At 35.0% G+C, this 13,287-nt stretch overlaps 1 pseudogene; it reads right to left on the reverse strand.

The window, feature by feature from the left end:
- Window positions 1-7,930: 7,930 nt before the first annotated feature.
- LOC120134663 lies at window positions 7,931-10,525 on the reverse strand (annotated as a pseudogene).
- Window positions 10,526-13,287: the final 2,762 nt, after the last annotated feature.

Here is a 13,287-nt window from a genome sequence, read left to right on the forward strand (position 1 = left end):
CCTTGGAGTAAACTTATTAGCAGTAGCCATGGATGCTAACAATGGGATATTGTCAATAGCTTACGGGGTTGGCAAATCTGAAACCTCTGAACATGGTTTATGGGGCATCTTAGGGATTGCATAGGTCCTATTAGCAATCTGACAATCATATCCGATAGGGCAAACTCAATTGACAACGCTGTTAGAAGGTGTTTCCCAGATGCTTTTCATGGACTTTGTGGTGTTCATTTGTATAGAAATCTAAAATCAAGGTCTGCTGGTATAAAAAAGCACAAATGGACATACTGGAAGGCTGTAAAAGCTTATCGGGAAGTGGATTTCAATAAGCATATAAACTATTTAAGAGGTGTTTTGCCTCAATGTGCTCAAACACTAGAAGATGTCGGGTTTGAAAGATGGTCAAGAGTACATCAACTTGGAGCAAGATATGGTTTCATGACGTCTAATAGTGCAGAATCAATCAACGCTCTAAGTCGTCATTCCCGGAAATTGCCCATTACTATGTTAATGGAGTTTTTTCGAGCCTCTATTCAACAGTGGTACTACAAGAAAAGAAACCATGCAGGTATTATTTCTTTGAATTCATAACTTATCATATATTTTACTAAATATTATTTATTTAAATTTACAGGAACATTGGAACATCGTGTTACACCATGGACTGAAAAAAAGATAACGAAACGTGTTGTGAAGTCAATGTCATGGAGAGTTGAACCATGTTCAAACACTTTGTTTGAAGTACTGGATAATAACTTAAATGGGCTTGTCGATCTAAATGCAAGGACGTGTAGTTGTATGAAATGGCAAACATCTGGTTATCCGTGTGGCCATGTTATAAAAGTTGCTCTTCATCTAAACCAAGATGATTCAAGCACATACGCTATGGATTGCTACACTACAGAAGTATATCGACAGACTTATGCCGAGATTGTCTACCCTATTCTACATCCTTCTGAGTGGGACATACTAGATGACTTACAAACAGTTTTGCCACCAGCCATGGACAGAAGGCTACCTGGCCGACCAAAAAGTCACGATCGTATACCGTCTAAGGGTGAAGAGAAGAAGAGATCGACATGTAGTCGGTGCAAGGAAAGTGGTCATACAAGGTTGACATGTGGATCACCAGTGCCATCACAATCATCTTTTCCTCTACCAAAATATGGATCATCATCAAAATCCAAAGCTCATATGGTGTCAAGAAAAAGGCAATCAAAATCGCAATCATCTTTAAAATCCCAATCACAACTGGCTTCACCTTTTGGGACTGTTAACTTAGGTGATTTTTAAATGCAAACGTTGTATTATGTAGATTTTATGTGTGAACTTTTAACATTTTCAGTTAGGCATGTATTAGTAACTTGAGTTTGAAAATTGCTATGATCTATTCAGTTGTTATTACTTAATAGGCAATCATCTTAATGTCTATCGTAACGCGGAAATTACTATCGCAACGAGAAAATCGCAATACGAAATGAAAATCGCAACACGAATTTCGCAATGCGAAATGAAAAGCGCAACGAGGGAATCGCAATGCGAAATGAAAATCGCAACGCGAATTTAATTTCACGTTGCGATTCTCTCGTTGCGATTTTCATTTCGCGTTGCGATCTTCATTTCGCATTGCGATAGTACTTTTTGCCTTCAACATAATGCAGATTGAAATCAACAAAATCAACCATTACATTTCAATCAATTAAACAAGCACAAATATTATGTTAACATCAATTAAACAAATCAACTTTTACAAATCACCTTTTACAAATCAATTAAACAATCAAAAAATAAGCAATAATTCTTATTTCCTCATCTACTATTGAATCAACTTTTGCAGCCATACATCATTTTCACGCATCTCACTTCTGAGATTAACCTGCATAAACCAAACATTTGCTTAAACAACACTTTCTACACATCTAAAACCTACAAACAGCAAATTATTGAATTCTAGGTACTTAACCAAACATTTTCAAACCACAAGCCTATAAACATACCAATTGTTTATGGACATTTTTATAACGCGGATGTAGGTAGGCAGCGTCTCGTATATATCGATCTAGCCATATAATGCCGAAACCACAAGCCTACTGCAGCTCTATCTCTATCGGTGGGAGGTAGATACTTTATACTTCCTGTGATCAAACGGTCCAACGCCAAGCATACGAGAGGACCACAATCCCCTCTGGGTCCTTTCATTTGTTGTGGTGCGGTCTCGTCTCTGCTAACTGTAATATTGAGCTTCTTTGGCTTCTTGTTTCCAGAACGAGTCCAATAATTTATCGCATCCAAGAATTTAGCCAAATAAGAGCTCCATCCCTTAATAATATCTCTTAAATCAGCCAATGATATGTAATTTATCATGCTGTCATATACTATTGCCTTAAGGGATGGGATCTGAAGCTTGACGAGAAGCCAATGGTTACGTTCCAAAACAGGGATAAACACCTGCAATCATAAGTAATAATTCATTCATTTGCGCACTTATTTATGAATACCTTTAAACTCAATCTAAAATAAACACTAACCTTATCGACCTCCCACCATGCAGGATAAAGTTTAGCTTGTCCATTGCCCAACGCAAATGATTTATCTCGTTGATTCTTCAAGTGAACGGCGTTAAAAGACGTCGGCATAATTGTATATCGTGTATTTCTTTTATTTTCCTTAAGTTTCCTAATTATTAGAAGACGTGACACCCACGCATCGATATGTTATTTTACAAAAAAAGACATATATTAGTAACTTACATAAATTTAAAAAAAAATAATCAAATTAAAATATAAGAAAAATATAAGACTTACCCCTCCATCGAAATAGCCATTGTCTTCGACCTCTAATAATATGCCCCACCAAGACCGATCAAGCAACAAATAGATATCATCGTTGAGCTTGCATATGTCAGTGAAACACCCTTGGCTCCGCTCATGTAGATAAAAATCAACTGCGGTCTTAGCCCAAAGGGTGTTATCCAGAATTGTGTCCGGTAGTTGTTTCCTCTCCACTTCAGATACCGGTATGGTACTGGTCGGTAACTCATACGAGAGCCAACTTGAATCCATAATGTTTCTCAAGAATCCTACATATGACGCCATGTGAATCGGGCTCTTGAATGGTGGGAGGGACCTCTTCAACGATGACAGTGGCCTCTTGAACGGTGGGAGGGGACTCTTGAGGAATGATAGGGGCCTCTTCAACGATAGGAGTGGACTCTTGAGGGATGACAGGCGAGTCGGGCTTCTTCTTGCGGTGTCTTCGCACTATTGGGGTATACGGAGACTTAACAGCATGTGCACGCCGTCTGATGCGTGAACTCTGTCGTGCAAGAAAAACCCGACGTAAAGCATCCACCTTATCGGTCCGCTAAATAATTAAATACAAATATCAGTAAATAAACAGACATGATATTTAAACAGTGAAAACAAAGACAAATATATTTCAAACTTTCAACCAAAAGACAAAACAAAGACAAATACTAACTTCACAGTGTTAAAGAATACACAGTTTAGTAGAATTGGCAGCAACCGAATAAATTTACTTCAACCAAAAGACAAAACAAAAAGACAAATACTAACTTCACAGTGTTAATAAACAGTTTAGCAGTATTGGCAGCAACCGAATAAATTTACTAAGCAATCTAAGTGAAATGGTTAATTTAAGTGAAATTATGAGTAAATTTATCATCAAGTTAAATATGGAAAATCTTAAACTTACCTCGTTGCGTAGAATATGAACCTCATTCTGCAACGATACTACCATCTCACGTAGAGCGGCAACCTCACCACGTAAAGTAGACACCTCCACACGCCATGCACCATCGTTATCGCGTAGAGTACCGATCTCCTCACGCAAGGCATTGACCTCATCACGTAACTCCCTTGACTCATCCCGTGGAGGTGTAGAACAGGGAGATAGAAGTCGTGGCATCTTTGCCGGTCGCCTATCATGAGGTGATGGTGGAGAAGAGGCTCGATGATGTGACAGGATAGGTGATGGCTCTCGTTGTAGAGGTGTATAGTCGGGTCGATCAGGTGATGGCTCTGGGTGAGGTGATGGCTCTCAAAGTGGAGGAAGTAGAGGCTGCTCATCATTCGTGCCATCAAGAAAACGCTGACTAGCTTGCCACCAATCAGTGGCAAGCTCAGCCTCCGTGGGTGTCAGTCTCATTAATGGAATGTTGGCCTCCTAAAAATATAAAAACTCAAACAAAGTTAAACGTCTACTATTAATAACTTGTTTAAATATGATAGTATTTGTGTTAACTTACATTATTTATTGTCGCATATGGTATTAAGTCTTCCCAATCCAACAGACGTTTCCTCTTCCAGGAAATAGCCCTGGGAATATCATTTGAAGTTTTTATTGCATGTCTTCATGGCGGGAAAGGCCTCGAATATCCAAATCTACAAACAATATAATAACAAACATTAGTAATTGTTAAATAATTAATTATAATTTTGAAAACATTATATAGAAATTCTTACCTTAAAGGCCCAAACAAAGCCTAACAAAGTGTATTTCGACCCATCGCCCCGCAAACTTTTGCGGTCATCAAAGGCAGACGACAACTTAGTCCAGGTAGCTTTCCATATATACGAACCCCACGGAAACAGATTCCATGCATTTAGGTCCTCTACCAATAATATTAGCTCCTGAGGAATAGGTTGTCTGGCCTCTCTGCCTAAAAAGCCGGCATACAAAAGTAGTAGAAGGCATACTCGGACAACATCGACGTCATTCATCCGAGTAAAACCATCTTTCTTATTAAACAATTTCTTCATGTCGTCGACGTGTAAGTTCGGCTTCTCTATTGACTCATCAGGAAAAACCCTGGATAACCATGATGGACGGGTGATATGACGAGTGTACCGGCCTACATCATCGTGTCCGAATCGTAGACCAGTGATTAAGCAGAACTCCTTCCGCCCAAAACAAGTATACGCCGGTGGAAAATGAAACCATATCTCTTCCTCACCACGTTGTATACTGTCGGGTAGATCGCTAGTCATGGTCTGAAGCCACAAATGGGTCAAATTAGCATCTCCACCCGGATGCTGTACTCTCAGCCATGGCCCGAAGCAGGTTTCCTCAAACAATTTTCTTTGTGCAGGTGAAAGCTTCGAAGCAATTGTAGTTGCTAGGCTAACTTTATTCCTTAATGTCAATGAAGACGAAAAAAATTTCTACAAAAACAATAAACATACCAAGTTAGATATACCAAAAACTACACTGTCAAGATATACCAAAAACAATAAACATAAATAGTAGTTTATTCTTGAAACTAAAATTTGCAACACTGTTTTGTCTTTTGGTTGAAATGAAAATCGCAACGAGATAATGAGAATCACAACGCGGAAATTACTATTGCAACGAGAGAATCGCAACGCGAAATGAAAATCGCAACGCGAAATGAAAATCGCAACGAGAGAATCGCAACGCGAAATGAAAATCACAATACGATTTTGGTTTCGCGTTGCGATAGTTATTTCCGCGTTGCGATTTTCATTCTCGAAACTATTCTTCTTCTGCATTACTTCAACCAAAAGACAAAACAAAGACAAATACTAACTTCACAGGCTAAACAGTTTAGAAGTATTGGCAGCAATCGAATGAATTTAATAAGAAATCTAAGTGAAATGGTTAATCTATTATTGAAATTACCAGTAAACTTATCATCAATCTCAATATGAAAAACCTAAAATAATGCAAAATTTTCAAAATATAAATAAATAAAAACTAACCCTCGGAGGTTGATTTTCCATTTCTGAATGATTGTGAGGGATTTTTGACTGTGAATGGTTGTGAGGGATTTTGCCGGCGATGGGGACGGAAATCTTCGGAGATGGGGACGGATTTCGCCGTAGAGAGTGAGAGATGGAGATGGGACTGAGTGCTGTGATTTTGGGTTTGAGGTTATGAGTTGCGATTACTGTGGACGGTTCAGTTTCCGATTTATTAAGAAAAAATTCGTGTTTGGAATTTGAAAAAAAATACGCGTTAATACGAATGACGCTATGTAAATCGCATTGCAATAGTAAGATTCGCATTGCGATTTACGTATTCGCATTGCGATTTTCCTAATTCGCGTTGCGATTTACTAATTCGCGTTGCGATTTACTAATTCGCGTTGCGATTTACTAATTCGCGTTGCGATTTACTAATTCGCGTTGCGATTTACTAATTCGCGTTGCGATTTATGAAAATCGCAACGCGAATACGTAAATCGCAATGCGAATTAGGAAAATCGCATTGCGATAGTCAGTATCCCATTGCGATTTTCCAAATTCGCATTGCAATAGTCAGTATCGCATTGCGATTTTCCAAATTCGCATTGCGATTTACTTATTCGCATTGCGAATTGGGAAAATCGCAACGCGAAATTGGAAAATCGCATTGCGATAGTCATAATCGCGTTGCGAATCTGGAAACTGATTTGCGATAATGGAGATCGCGTTGCGAATTAGCGATCACATTGCGATTTTGTTGGTCATTTTGGCAAATCCGGAAAAAGTTGGTTAAAATCGTATATTATATGGGATTTTTGGTCACTGAGGTTATTTTCTCTTTTTATAATTGCAAGATTTTATGCCAAGGGACAAATTTATGAAATTTTAACGGGGTGAACTTATAAAATTTTAAGAGGTGAAAATAAATTATGAATAAAAAATAAACAAAAAATCTAAAATATAGGAGAATAAACAGATTATGAATATAACGCTCTTGTAAGTCCTCTTGAAGGTCTTGATTCAGATAATAATGCTCCTCCGGCGTACGCTGCTCAAGTCAAATGTGTGGTAGGACCAAGTTGAGTGACAGCAAACACTATTTGGTACCCAAATTCAGCAAACAATATTGAGATGCCAACTATTATTAATGAAGCCTTGAAAAATGATAAGCGGAGAACAGTTGTTTTAGTGCTAATTACTAAAGGTACATGGGAATTGGTAGAATTACTGCCTGATAGGAAATCAGTTGGACGTAAGTCAATCTTTTAAGGTAAAAGAGAATATTGATTGGTCGATGGATAGTTTCAAAGCAAGGTTGGTAGACAAGGGGTACTCTCAAGTTCTCGGGCATGATTTCATGGATACTTTTAGTTCGATAGTTAAGACATACACCATCAGTGTTCTTCTTTCTTATGCAACTGAGTGTTCCAACACTTGTATCCTTCTCCGGTGCAGACTGAGGTGGAGATCTTGACGAAAGCCGACCAGTTTCTGGCTGCTATGTTTTCTGTGGAGAACAGCTCCTATCCTGGAGCTCAAAGAAGCATTGGGAAGTTTCATGCTCTACAATCGAAGCGGAATATAGAAGCTCGGTTGATGCAGCATCCGAGGTATTGTGGATCACAACATTTCAGCTGATATGGGGGTGCAACTTGATGATATTTCCAAAATATGGTGCGACCACATGAGTATGGTCGCTATGGGAGCAAATCCGGTTCTATATGCAAAGACCAAATATGTTGATTTGGACTTTCATTTCGTTCGAGCAAAAGTAGTATCTAAGCTGTTACAAGTTAGTTCCAGCGGTGTGTCAAGTAGCTGATGCGTTAACCAAATCACTGCATGTGCAGTCTTTTAAAGCCTGGCGATGCAAATTATATGTCCTTAGTCTACAAGAAGTTGAAGATTAGAGAAGCAAGGGGAATGTCAGAAATTAACTGAATGAATGCTGTTGTTATTTGTTTGTTAAAGTTACTATTAGCAGTTAGTTTCTAGGTAATCATTCTGTTATATGACAAAATAATACACACGGACTAAACATGTAATTCGGGCTTAATTCAGACAGAGGTCAAATATTTGAGCCGTTCAGTTCTCACAACCACAAGCGTTAAATAAGCCTATACAGTGTACATTGTCGGAGAACACCCAGTCATTCTGAAAAATATAGGGACAGCAAGTCTAGGAGACACTTTTCTTACAAGCTAGCGACTTGTCAAACAAATGAAACCAATTTCATACAAATAATTGTTCTAAATGGCTCTCTCAGCTAAACATTTGGAAAAGGGGATAAAGAAGAAAGAATAAAAAACAGGGGAAAAGAAAGAAATAATAAAGAAAAGAGTAGGCCTGCTTGCCAGCAAATATATCCAATCATCCTTTTATATAGAACAGCATCCTTTCTTGGTGTTTCCTGATCCATCAGCGACTCTAATGGTGGTTCCTTGGCCGGGAATTGTGGTGCTAGCCGCGGCTGCCAGTGCTTTTTTTCTCATAACATGGTAGATCTCATTCAATACAGTTTGGAATGCCTTCTCAATGTTGGTTGCTTCTAGTGCTGAGGTCTCGATAAACGAAAGACCTTCCTTCTCGGCCAAAGCAAGACCATCATCCCCGGAAATTGCTCGGAGATGATTCAAGTCGGATTTATTTCCGGCCATCATGACGACGCATGGTCCCTCAATTCACGCAGCCACCTCTGAACATCATCAAAGGTTTGCCTCTTGGTTATGTCGTAGACAAGAAGTGCACCAACAGCTCCTCTGTAGTAAGCACTATTAATGGCTCGATATCTCTCCTGACCTGCTGTGTCCCAAATCTGTGCCTTCACAATCTTCCCCTCCACCTATATTATAAAGAAAAACACAAGTTAACCGGAAATTGCATACCATTAATCTACCGAACTTCATTACATTGTTCTAGGTTATCTAAATTTGAGCGGATGTCAAATTTTTCAGGCATATTGATAAAAAATGTCCTTAATGTATTAAATAATCATTTTGACCCATATTCTTTTAGAACATTTTAACCCCTAATGTTTCATTTTGAGGCAAAAAGTCTCTTCCCTAGTCAAGAAACGGTCAAAGCTTCATAATAAGAAATGTTTTGCCCTAAAATGAAACGTTGGGGCCAAAATACTAAGAGCTAAAATGGTTGTTTAGTCAAGAGCATATTTACCTTAAAATGCAAGGATGGAAGCCAAAACATTTCAAAAATTAATAGACAAAAAAAACTATTTAATCAAATATTAGGAACATTTTTTAACATTCAATTTTTTTAGCAGGCTTAACTTTTTTGAAACTTTTCTATATTTTCCTACTTCCATAACACTATTAACCATGTTCAAATATGTGCCAAACTTTAAGAAAATTAGAGAATCTGGATAACATAAACAATTAACAGAGAATCAAAAGAATGTTTTAAAAAATCCAAGATGACAGGCTGACAAATACAAGAAATTGTTTGTCTTTATCATAATCAAATGCACAGCTATCACTATGTCATGGGCCAATAAAATACAAAAATATACTGAAAATGGGAATAAAACAGCATAATAACAGCTAGGTAAATTTAATAACTTAATTTTCATTTTAAGAGAGACTTTAATTCTACGTTTAGTAACATGGATGCCAGACGTTTTCTCACTAACAAAGAACTCTTCTAGTCTTTCCAACTTTTAGTAGTTTAATAAATAAATGGCCATCAAAAGAGAAGAAAAAACTCTGAACTAACGTGCTCTCCAACATTTCTTACATGTAAAATAACTGTTTCTAAATCATGTGAAATGAAACAATTAGCCGAAATCAACTATAACATTCAATGTCAATCTCAAATCTAATGATGTGAAGGCCTTGGTGATCATATATATATATATATATATATATATATATATATATATAGGATTTGATTACGTAATGTAAAACTTTGACATAGAATAGTTTGGATGGAGACCGGGATGGACGATCCCCTAAAATGTAAAATTATCATATGATTTTAATTTTTTTCAATATATATTTTTGAAAATATATTTTAGTCTAAATAATTTTATAAATTCATACTTCTTAAGAAGTTAACTCCTGACACAATATTTTATATTAGGGGTAAAAACAAATTTTTAATAAAAAATCGTAAATAAAATTTAAAATATATAATAATTTTAAATTTAAAATATATCCAGGTCCATCCCTAACTCTTAACGTAAATTTCTTGATCGGTCCCAGATAAATATAATTTGGATATATAAACACAGAGAGAGAATGCCCTCTGAAGCATCATGTAAAATTTTCAAAAACTAAATCAGATGAAATGTATTCAGACACACACTTCAAGCTATCAAAGACGAGAGGAATTACAATTTCAAAATTTAGAAACTTGAAGAACTAATGATTGTTAACAAGAAAAAGAAAAACGTAGATGAAGATGAATCAAAGAGAAGTTGAATCAAACACCTGGAGAGTTCTGGTGGCGAACTCGACGCCAATAGTGGATTTAGATTCCAAACAAAACTCATTTCTGGTGAATCTGGAGAGAATATTTGATTTTCCAACTCCGGAATCGCCAATCAAAACGATCTTGTAAAGGTAATCATACTCGTGATCTACTCTGTGCGCCATTTACACTCTTTACTCACTCTCAATTTCTCTCTTTCGTATCTTCTCTCTCAAACCTGCAAGATCACCCAAAAAATTCAACCAAAAAAGAAAGAAAGCGAGAGATCTAAAACCATTTGAACTTACCAGGAATGGATAGATGGCGGAGAATATTTTCTTAGTGAAAAAATGTTAAGTTTAGAGAGTACAATGAAAATTTTGAGGTATGGAAAAAAAATAATTGTGGCATGAGAGGAAATGAAAAAAACGATGATGCCCGGAGTCTGGCTTTTATTTTATTTTTTTTGGAAAAAATTAATATTATTTATTCCAGTTTTCGCCCTATTTGTGAGGGAATGAATTTTTTAAGGAGAAGACGGTGGGCCAAAGATGAATAAGAGCAAGATGAATTTTTTAAGGAGAAGACGGTGCGGTGCACACTATAGTCCCCCATGTTTCTGCATGTAGTTTCTTGGTATTGATAATTTATTTTGTCTCTTCATGCTTGTGTTTTCGATTCATCTAATAAGTACATACTAAATTATTTTAGTGATTAAAATAATTGTTATTATTTTTAGAGATCACGGATTTAAATACTATTGATTTTAATATGATGATTGAATGTTTATTATCAAGTGGTTGAGAGTATATTACTTTGTAGTCACCTTTAGCTTAATAAAAGAAATCATGTAATGAATGAGATAAAATTCCTTGAAGATAATGAGCTTTAATTATGTAATACTCTTTTTCTTATTTAAAAAATAGGGGTGTAAATGAGCATATTTTTTTTGTGAATTGTTTGAGAACCATTTGTATAATGTTTATTTATGTTTGTTTGTTAAATTAAATGAATGAGTATGAACAAAAGTTTTATATTCATTTAATAACATAATGAATATGAACAGAAGTGTGTTCGGTTCATTTATGTTCATTAACAAGTTCGTTTATGAGCTCGTTTATCGACTCGTACGTTTAAATTAATGAACAAGCTTGTTTACATACTCATTCATTTATGTTCATAAACAAGCTCGTTTACTTTTTATTTTTTTCACATTTCAAATATAAGTGAATGTAAGGAATAAATTGAACACATGGTGAAATTTAGAGTTTAAACTATGGAGCTTAAAGAGTTTAAACACTAGTGGCATGATTTTACTATTTTTAGCTTGCAAATGAACATGGTTACGGACGCTAAATGAATATATTCGTGAACGTATAAATTTACACTAAGCAAACATATAAATGATGTTACACGAACATGTTTGCTAACGCTAAACAAACATGTTTACGAACATATAAACAAGCATGTTCACAATCGTTAAATGAACATGTTCTTGAATGTTAAACGAACAAGTTCATGAACGTTAAATGAACCAACGCCTTGAAAAATAAATAAATAGACACGAGCATAATATTGAAAATATAAATGAACATGAACTTCATATGTACACCTTTAAAAATAAACAAATAAACACGAACACAACCTTGTTCGTTCAAGGTCGATTCATTAATTTCTAATTTTTGTAATTTAGTCTAATAATTTTAATATTGTGATATTTTTTTTCATTTTAGTCCTTTAAAATATATTTTTATCTAAAATTAGCCCATATTTATTTCTATTTTGTAATTTAGTCCAAAGCCTATATATTACATCATAATATGCAAACCTTATAAACTTTTGTTCACTAAATTTTCAAATGAATGCAATTTAGTCTAATTTGATATTAATTTTAAATATACATTTTGCAATTGTTTTAGTTTGATCGATGCACGTTGTTTAATTTATTTAGATTTAAGTTTGTAATTTCATATTTTTTCAATTTAATCCTTAAAATTATATTTTTATCCGAAATTGGTCCATATTTATTTCTTTTTTTTTTGTAATTTACTCCAAACCCTATAAACTTCAAACATTATAAATTATATCATAGTCTCTAAACTCTATAAATTTTTGTTCACCAACCTTTTTAAGTGAATGCAATTTAGTCAAATATGATATTAATTTCAGTTTTACATTTTACAATTGTTCCAATTTGATCTTTGCAAGTTGTTTGATTTATTAAATTTTAATTTATAATTTCATGTTTGTTCAATTAAGTCCTAATTAGTAGTTTGTGATAATTTTTCTATATATCTAGATATAATTATTATAAATGTCTCTCTTTATAATTTTTTCAATTACATAGCTATAGTTATAGCCTATGACTATGGGTTATAAGACTATGACTATAAGCATATAATATGAGATTATAATATTATGTGTTATTATATAAAACCCCCAATAATTATTTTTTAACAGTACCCCCAAAGTAGATTTGTTAGAAAAATACCCTCAAACTGCACACATATGACTAACTTGCGTCATAAGAAACGTGAGGAATAACCTTGCTTCGTACAAGGTGCCAGGTACGTCCAACATGGACATACTTTTCAGAGAATACAAATTAGTATTGTTATTAATGACCTCACATTCGCAAAAGATTTGAAATTTGAATATATTCCAAAGCCTCGCATTGTATACAATGCGAGGTACCATTAACCTCGCTTGTGGGTGCGAGGACGGCTATAAATATAACCCCCTAAAAACGAAATCCTCACACTATTCTTCCAAAAAATCTCTCTCTCGTATTTTCTCTCTTATCTATTCAATTAAGATTATTCTGGCAGGATTAATAAGGCTTGATCGAAGGCATGTATTTGATTATTTACGGACAAATATGGAGGTAATTTTTATTTTTTTTATTTATTTCAAATAATTTATTTGTTTCTGTATTCATTTATTTTGAATAAATTAGTGATTTATTTATTTATTTCAAATCATTTATTTATTTATTTAAAGAGATGTGAACGTTCGTTGACATGTTATATCAACCGTTTCATAAGCCCTCATGTCGATTTTATTCCATATTTGCACGAAGCCGGTTTTAGTTACATTAGCACTCTAATCGGTAGTACGAAGTTGCATTCTCCATTGATAA

This window comes from Hibiscus syriacus, unplaced genomic scaffold, assembly GCF_006381635.1.
Source record: "Hibiscus syriacus cultivar Baekdansim isolate YM2019G1 unplaced genomic scaffold, ASM638163v2 tig00001818_pilon, whole genome shotgun sequence".
NCBI classification, from domain to species: domain Eukaryota; kingdom Viridiplantae; phylum Streptophyta; class Magnoliopsida; order Malvales; family Malvaceae; genus Hibiscus; species Hibiscus syriacus.